Source organism: Bactrocera latifrons, unplaced genomic scaffold, assembly GCF_001853355.1.
Source record: "Bactrocera latifrons isolate USDA-ARS-PBARC rearing strain unplaced genomic scaffold, ASM185335v1 scaffold_3, whole genome shotgun sequence".
NCBI classification, from domain to species: domain Eukaryota; kingdom Metazoa; phylum Arthropoda; class Insecta; order Diptera; family Tephritidae; genus Bactrocera; species Bactrocera latifrons.
The window spans coordinates 2347785-2355859 of NW_017536629.1; positions in this window are offsets into that span (position 1 = coordinate 2347785).

Here is an 8075-nt window from a genome sequence, read left to right on the forward strand (position 1 = left end):
ATGTTACCAAAGAAATCCAACGTCTTTGGAAATATCCTTTTAAACTCAAGAGAATAATACCATTGCCTAAGCGTCGAAGCGAGGAACAGCTCAGCAACCGCGCTACCAAATAAACGAATTCGCTGACAGTGGCGAGGAAGCAATGCAAAATGAAGAAAGCGCAAAAAAGTTTGTGCAAGTAAAGGAAGCTTGAGCCAGCCGGCGGGAAGATCGTTTGACATGCACGTGGAAATGTGCAGAGTCAGCGGCAATTACCTTTAACGAGTTGACTTCAAGTGCAACAGCTACAACAGCAATAACAATAACACCAGTGGGGTTATTTATATGTATATGTGTTTTTTATCAGGATTTTTTCTTTCCTTGACGCTTGTAAGTTCGTCGAGTTGACAAAATTGCAGCTTCAAATGCACTCAAGTGCCACTCACCACGACGGTGGTTGAGAAGTAGCTTTCACTTAACGTCGTCGCCAATTATGTCGCCGACCGCGAGATAAGGCAGAGCCACTTTCTGCCCAATTATATACAAATTTATCTTCAAATGACATACATCTTACCGATTTGGAGGAAAGTTGAAAATTGTGCTCTGATAGCTTGATAAGTCCTTGCCTTTCAAAACATTTTCATTCGAGTAAGTAGATTTTTAATGGTGTACTCATTATCCGATTCAACCACCAACCAAATTTCACATCCTAGAACATTTACCATCAAAATGCTTACTTACTATACTTCAAAGTAATGCAACTGTCTTTAGCTCAACATATTATTTGATCAATAATCTTTTCTTCCTCTTTTTAATTGTTAGATTTCGCTATAGTAATCACATATTATATTTATAATAAGGAGTGATCATCGGGGTATGCATGATTCGGACAAATTTCCAGTTCTAGTTTTTGTTTATGGTGTTTAAGCAGATTCGTTCACATTTTGAAACTTTCACACATAAAATACAATGTTGCCAATTTTCATTCTCTATACAATTTCTTAACAAACTGCTCTAGTGACGGATCTTCACTCAATAAGTTTTTGAGAGAGAGCAGAAGAAGTTTTAGAGAGAAGCTCACTTTATTCAACCAGAACAATACAATGTTGCCAACTTTTACGACAGTGAATTACAAAATTTAGAGTCCAAAAGGTTATTGTATTGGACAGTTGAAATCATAGATGTAGACACTGTTTATATTGAAGTTTTGAAGATTTATAATTTTTCGAAAATTGTCCACATGTGCACTCCATTGAAAAAAAATATTACCAATACTTAAGTTGACTAATCAATTCGCATGCGTTTAGAAGGGTCCTTCCTTGATTGCTACAAGATGCATTGTAAGACTAAAACTTGAGGAAAGCAGCTGTAAACTTATCTGAATTGAAGTGTAGAGTATCGGAACCAAAAAACTATCGTATATATGAAGTAACAACTAAAGTCCGTAAATCTATCCCTCCATTGACCAATACTAGAAATAATACACAATCCAATCTTTAGAATTAGATATATCTGTTTATATATTCACTTGGCATAAGCTTTACTACAAATGTATCGAATGTAAGAGAGATACGGCAAAATAAATAACTTCTATACCAAAAGTACTAGGGAGACAAAAACATTTGGATCTGAAACTAAAACGTAAGCTGAAATACTGATGCCATTATAAACAAGCTTAATTATTTATACAAAGCTTGCTAGAAATTCCAAGAAGTTAAAAGTAATTTTAGTTTAGGTTATACCGGCCGAATATCACGCCATGCGTAGACTTACTGGTCATTAGTAATATCTGATGGAAGTTCAGTTTAATTTGCGGTGAAGAATTAATCACTTTAAAAGCGACTTTATGTCTACATTGGATACTTTGTCCAGTCCTCTGAACTTCGAAGCTCTTAAATACTTGAGACGAGTTGTAGATAGTGCTGGACAAAGACATCTCTCATGTTAACTTGCAATTTTTGCATGTATCGTTATCACTTATGCTCATTCGGCTCGTATATGATGCCAGCAGGTTGTGCCCTATCAAGAAAAAAACAGTTATCCACCAATCCTTTCGAGACTGTATGAGTAAGAAGCAAGCGAGTTTTCCTAAGGGTCTCTTACACATGATCTTGGCGATCCTGGATGTACTTGAGGCATGCCATCTCGCCCTTATCTGCCTGTCAGCCTTTTCGTAAATCCGTTGTATATCGTTTTAGTGACTTCCGTATTTCTGGTACTTGTTCGGTAGCCGGACGGATGGCACTTTTGGCTTAGCACCTGGACTAGTTTCTAGAGAAGATCTAGGTGATGCGAGTAGTCGGCGTCTAGCTAAGGCAGAGGTACATGTACACTCTCCTCTTCCTGGAAACAAGCTCTGCATATAAAACTGGGGAAGGAGGTGTATATCTACTTCTGCCATTGCTAATGAGGTACCTGGTGGTAGATATAAAATGCTAGTGGATAAGGTTCCCCGATAAGTAAACTCAACCTGAAGTACCAAAAAAAATTAATAGTAAAATACTGTAACATTCATTATTTTCAAAATTATGTGAAAGCGAGTCAGTCAGCCGCGCAACACATTACGCCAAGGGCTTTCCCTATAAGCTACAAGCGTACACAATGATAAAGACTGATTTACACATTCAAGTAAAAACCTCCATTGACACAATGCCAACACATTTGCTAATTAACTTCCGCTCAACATCTGCTCTGCGCACTCAACAACTCAAATACTCGTATGCTTGTATGTGTGTGCTTATGGAGAGTTCACGCCTTCAAAAATATCACGCTGAAAAATTTCGTGTAAATACAATTTGCGCTGGAAATGAATTAAACGCATTAAAAATGTGTGCAGAACATTAAAAATTCCTAATTATTGTTTAAAGTATTAATTAAAAATGTCATTTACACTGACGCCAAGCGGAAAATGAAACACAAAAAAAAGCACGTGAAAACGCCAATGACGTTTGCGACGACAACAACGACAAACTTTCGCAGCCGGCTTTAAGTGGCCACTTTGCACGTTCCTTTTCGCCACAATGATTTGCTAAATTGCCACTTCGCGCTAGCTGCCACCGAACTGGAGCAGCCACCCACACCCACCCGCACGCGCCCACACCAGCTGCCTTTGCCGCTGTTTTGGCATTTGCCCTGACTTTCCTTTGCTTTGCTTAACACGCTGCTCGCCACTTGCCACTTACGCTGCCTGCGGTTGCGTTATGCGTTGCAATTTACCACACTTGCCAGCCAGTGAGCGATGAGCAGGCGGGTGTAGATTGCCACTCTGCCACTCTGCTCACTCGACTGCCACTTCTGTGCTGCGTTGTGTGTAATGAAATAACGTAATTAAAGCCACCCGACGGCCCTTATTTCGTCAGCTTTTTCTATTTTCACATATTTTCTCACTTTTTTCCCTGCTTTTCTGCTCGACTTTTACTTTACCCTAAAAGGACAACAACGAAAACACGTAAGCAGCACATTGTTGTAGTTGTTGTTGCTGAAATGTAGACGACCACAGCGGAAGTTATTCATTTGCCAATATATGAGAACTCGGGATGTCGCAACGCGCTGGGAATCATGAACACATTCACAAATATGTGCACACGAGTGCATACATATATGCAGGTATGCATGTCTGTGTGTGTGTTTATATATGACTGTATTTACTTGTAAGTCGTTGACATCATGGTAGAAAGCGCCTCGAGCAGCTGCTCTTGAAGCGTGAGGTGCTGAATGTAAAGAATCCTGACCAGCTACGTGCGGTCATTAGAGTAGCGCGGAGTGCACAACGCTTGAGATTTATTGAAATATGTGGTGGAGAGAAATTGCAAAGTCAAGGACTACACATTTTAAGTTTTTAATTTTATACGGATTTAGTTTTCTTTATCAAATTATATAGTTTCCTCGTATTTCTCGTATTCTCTACCGTTTCTGGGTTTCACTAACCAGACGCAAATAATTTTTCTTCCATATTAGCGTATTCTCTCAATGAAGGAATCTCGCTCAGATGAGAAAAACTATCTATTCGACGAAAAAAAATGCGTGACCATTGTTTAGTTCTACGACAGTCGGGTCTACGTAAGGAGAACTTACCCGGATTTTTATCTGGTCAACGACTGTCAACTCGGCAGAACTCTTCTTCTACAACAACAACAACCAAAATATATATTTTCTTTCAAGGAATCAATTGCTATCAGGGTCTAAAGTAAGACCAACAGGAACTTTGAATGAAAACATTCGTTCCTTTTGATCTCAAGAGCCCGCAGAAACAGTTCTCTCGCCTCAATAAGCAGTATTTTGGTTTCTAATTGACTGTTTGTTAGGAAACTCCATAGAGCTATCATAGAAAATAGTTTCTTTATAATTATTATCTATTATTATTATCTTATACTTCCAAAGGATAGAAAAGATTTATTAGGGAATGTTTGTTATGATACCAAAGAACATTATTTGACATTTATTTTTTGAAGATGATCACTTTAAAATATTGGCCGCGGCTACGTCTATCCAGAGTCCAATTTTTGACAACTCGTTCGAGCATTTCGACTAGTAACTGACAAGTGACGAGCGTTGATGTTTTCTTTAAAGCCTGAATCAAAGCAGAACTGTCCGCATAAACTTTACACTTTACATATCTCCAAAGGAAAAGGTCTAACGATGTGATATCACAACATTTTGGTGACCAATCGACCGGCCCAAAACGTGAAATTGTCTGCTTAGCGAAGTGTTCTCTCTCAATAAATCCATTGATTGATGCGATTTGTGAGAAGTTGCACTGACTTATTGAAACCAAATGTCAAGGAGATCACAAGCTTCAATTTATCGCGTCGGTTATTATAGCGCGATAACGGTCGCCATTGACGGTTATGTACTCACCGGAAATATTTTTGAAAAAATATGGACCGATGTTTCCACCGGCCCACAAGGTACACCAAACCGTTGCTTTTTCTAAATGAAGTGGCAGCTCTTAAATCACTTCAGGTTACTTTTCGTCCCAGATCCTCATCGCTGAATAAAATTTGGCCCGAAAAGGTCAGTTTTTCTTGAAACTTTTCAAAAGCAATTTTAATAAAGTTTGAAGGATTTGTGAATGTTGTTCTGGCATAAGTCTTTCCTTGATGAAATGTCGAACAATACTGAACAAAAATAACATGACAACTTTACATGACTCACGTGTGATCTGTCAAAAAGAGGCTACTGAAAAAAGTTCCTACGTTTAGATCACCCGTTATTAAGATCATTCTTAATTTTGTTTTTTTTTTTTTTTTTTTTTTTTTTTTTTTTTTTTTTTTTTTTTTTTTTTTTTTTTTTTTTTTTTTTTTTTTTTTTTTTTTTTTTTTTTGCAATGACCCAGACTGGTAATATATCAGCATAAAAATTCAACTTTGGTGCATTCACTCCTCTAGTACTACAAGTTCGTAGGGACTTCATTTCCCACCCGCCGTTTTGTGATTTGGGTCTTGAAGTTTTCAACAAAGGGAGGGCCAACTCCAAATGCTTTATTATTAAAAAAACTGCTTGACATAAATACGGTCTAAGCATGATTAAGTATAAGTCGAGACTATGATCGAAACTGGGTCAGTGCCTATAAGATTAGTACTTACCGAAAGTCCTCAGGATATACTGAATGAATGTCTGTACTGAGCAAAAGCAATTATGTTGAGCAGAGGTATCGACTATAACAAGAAGAACAGCAAAATGGCTTGTGTAGGATTCATTTTCTGGCAACTAGATTACGCCATAATACGTCACACTAACAATGCAGCCTTCAACCGAATGTGTTTCACAATTGCCGCGACTGGAGCAACAATAGCGTGAAGAGCAGCAGCAACACCACTTCCAGCCAACGGCTGAAAATGCCAAGGAAACAAATATACGCACTCGTTTGACGACCAATCAGCCAGTCAGGACATCAGCCAAGTGCGTTAACCTGCCAGAATTTCATGTAAGTGACACTCCAGTGGCACGAGCGAATGCCACTCGCTCAACTAGCAACTAACTGTCCCGCTCCCAGGCTCCGTCGTTTGAGTACAACCTCAGTGGCTGTCTACGCCAATTTCGTTTAACCGGATGTGCGCGAGTGCACCAAGCACGGCTACACACGTACGCACATGCGAATATACAGGCATAAGGCACATCCAAAAAAACGTTAGCAATATCGCCGCCAGCAATGCGTTTCAAATTCCAAACGGTAGCAGCAGGCGGCAGGCAAAAACACCAGTTCCAGCCAACGAGTCAAGCAGTCAAGCAGTGAACCGTCAAAGCGTCTCACGTGAACGCAGTCGGGCGTGCGTCATATTCATTTGCAGATCCCCAGTTTAGCGTGTATTCTGGCACTGTTTCCATTTCTTTTCATATTCTTCGGCGTTCGTTATGCGTTCACTTGTATGGTTATATGGTATCCTATTAATTCCGTAGCTCGGAAATATTGGCCAGTCTCAGTGCACCTACCCGCCGTGGACCCACAGAGTATTTGGCCCAAACTCACACAACGTTTCATAATGTCTGTCGCTTCCCGTTATTTCCCAACCGCAGCTTTTCAATCTGTTATGGGTGAGCTTTTCATTTTGGTAACATTGTCATTGTCATTGGTGCGTTGGTCGTTGGAGTTGTGGCTGCTTACATCGTTAACGCCTTATTGCAGTTGGTGCGTAACCTCAAAATTTGCGACCACAACGCAGCACGACTGGAAACATACTAAACGGGTCTCATTTAATAACATTTGTTATTCTTCTCGCATTTTATTGTTTACGTATATATTTGTTTAGCGCGGCAAAAAAATGTTTGTGGGAGTGGGGTCCCCGTCTTCCAACAATAGATAATAAATATCCAACATAAGTGTATAATAGCACTCGAAAAGACAACAACACTATCGAAAAGAATAATTACCTTCATAAAATTCTATTAATCATCCCAAATTTCGTTACTTTCCTAGTACGTACATGTTCTTGTAGAATCCGCAGAGGGGATCTAGTGACTGATCCCTAGTGCATACTGAAATTAAGGCATCGAAGAGCTGATAAGGAGCATTCATCAATTCTTTGTAGAACATTTTAGGAAGTCGTAGATAACTTCGTCTATCTTGGAACCAATATTAACACCAAGAACAACGTCGGCGTTGAAATCTAACGCAGAATAACACTTCCCAACAAGTGCTGCTTCGGACTGAGTTGACAATCGAGAAGTAAAATCCTCTTTCGACGAACAAAGACCAAATCCTACAATTTGTTCATCATATCTGTCCTGCTATATAGTGCGGAGACATGCACAATGACAATATCTGATGAGTCGACGTTACAAGTTTTCGAGAAAAAAGTTCTACAGAAGATTTATGGTCTTTTGCGCATTGGCAACGACGAATACCGCAGTCGATGAAACGATGAGATGTATGAGATATACGACGACATTGGCATGGTACAGCGAATTAAGAGACAGCGGCTACGATGACTGGGTCATGTCGTCCGAATGAATGAAAACATTCTAGCTCTGAGAGCTTTTGTCGCAGTACCCGTCGGTCGAAGCAGATGGAGAGTACAACGTCCACTCCGTTGGAAAGACAGACTGGAGAAGGGCCTGCTTACACTTGGAATCTTCAATTAGCAAACAGGTGAAAAGGAAGTGAACAGGAAGAAGGAAGGACGATTGGCGCGGTGCTGTATACTCGGTTATAACAGCGTGAGCGGTGTCTACGCCAATAAAGAAGAAGACTAGTACATATATTTTGAAGGTTGAAAGTTCGACATATTTTTCAAAGGTTTTACGCTGCATACTCGGATATGTAATAACATGTAATTCTCCATCGTCTATCGTATGGACTAATTTCTATTCGAATTATTGTATCCTTTTGGGCAAATTCGTTCAAAATCGGTATCATCATCTATTGATATTATGCTATGCTATGATCCTGTAAATCATAAACAATCATTCCCATTTCTATAATGATAGTTTTGCTAAAATCCTGAAGAACGCGCCTACAGCTCATAAACGCAATCTTCACTTCAGTTTTTACTTTACAACTTCCGCTCTTATATATATTTTTAAGGCCTTACCTAGTGTGACAGCGTAACAAATAGATTTTTGGGTGTTATATGGTTTGATTTAACAAAAATTAACTT